This window comes from Danio rerio, chromosome 11 (genome assembly GCF_052040795.2).
Source record: "Danio rerio strain M-AB ecotype USA chromosome 11, GRCz13ab, whole genome shotgun sequence".
NCBI classification, from domain to species: domain Eukaryota; kingdom Metazoa; phylum Chordata; class Actinopteri; order Cypriniformes; family Danionidae; genus Danio; species Danio rerio.
The window spans coordinates 43,390,001-43,391,278 of NC_141031.1; the positions used below are offsets into that span (position 1 = coordinate 43,390,001).

The window sequence follows — 1,278 nt, forward strand, 5'->3', positions numbered from 1 at the left end:
GAGAGAGAGAGAGAGAGAGAGAGAGAGAGAGAGATTAGATGCAAAAACCTCTAAAAGCCATTTGAAATTTTCTTCTAAAATTAACATTTTTCTTCGACTTCTGTGTGCAGGCTCACTTATATTACTTTTATAGTGACAAATAAGTTAAATATAGGAGGATTTTAGGAGAAAATTTCAGAATAGTCAAATTTTCAGACGTCATTTTATACACACACACACACACACACACACACATACATATATATATATATATATATATATATATATATATATATATATATATATATATATATATATATATATTTATATATATATATATATATATATATATATATATATATATATATATATATATTTATATATATAAAGGTGGGTTGTTCCAACCCAATTTTGGGTCAAATAGTATCATCTGGGTTCAATTTGACATTTAAATCTTTAACCATCTTTAAACATTTAAGCTTGTCCACATTTGACCCAAAATTGGGTTAAAGCAACCAGCATGTTTTTTTTAAAGAGTTTATGCATAAATTATGCAGATATAAATCTTTTCACAAGAGTATATATCAACATACAGAAGTCAACATTTGAACAACCATTCATGACAATTTTGGAAAACTTTTTTTGATCCACTTGATATGTTGACAACTGTATACATGCATTAATATGTATCTGTTTAAAGTTAATATTTCATAAGAACAAACTAAAGTGCAGACTCACCCGTCCGTGCCTGTGTGTCTTTCTGTCTCTCTCACACACACACACCCTCACTGACTCGGTCCTCAAGTTCTGACATATCTCTGCTATCTCCTCCCATTGGCAATGCTGGTGTTAAATTACTCGTCATCGTCATCGTCATCATCATCACTCTGATCTGCTCATTTCCAGCCGTCGCCCGAAAACACTTCTTGACTCAGCAAAGCATCCACCAGTCTCAAAACATGTTCTGAAAACTCTGCAGTCCTTCAACCCACGTCCTCCTCTCATTACAGTGCTGATCTCAGATCTGTGCATGCATTGTGTCTTTAGTAAACACGTCTCTGCGACTGACTGGTCGGACCAGCTGAGCCAGTCGTCCTCAGGGAGCAGAGATTGAGACCTTCCTTCCCTCCCAGCGACTCAAAAGCAGGCGAGGCTGGAACTCAACACCTGTCTATAGTGGTCTCGCTTTCTTTTACAAGCCTCTGAGCTGCGCATCAGTTGAGCTGCTCTTCAGTGCGTCGGCCTTTAGCAGTGACATCTCACTCGAAAAATGATGTTTGTTGTCTGTTCGAAGTACTT

General features: G+C 36.3%; 1 protein-coding gene across 1 annotated transcript in view; it reads right to left on the reverse strand.

Annotated features, from left to right (window-relative positions):
* Positions 1 to 999, reverse strand: part of sack1e (scaffolding CK1 anchoring protein E) — a 27,012-nt gene extending 26,013 nt beyond the window's left edge. Inside the window, exon 1 of the mRNA XM_087274236.1 lies at positions 718 to 999. The gene's annotated coding sequence lies outside the window, so the exon portion shown is untranslated. The remainder of the gene's footprint in view (positions 1 to 717) is intronic.
* Between the last annotated feature and the right edge of the window lie 279 nt (positions 1,000 to 1,278).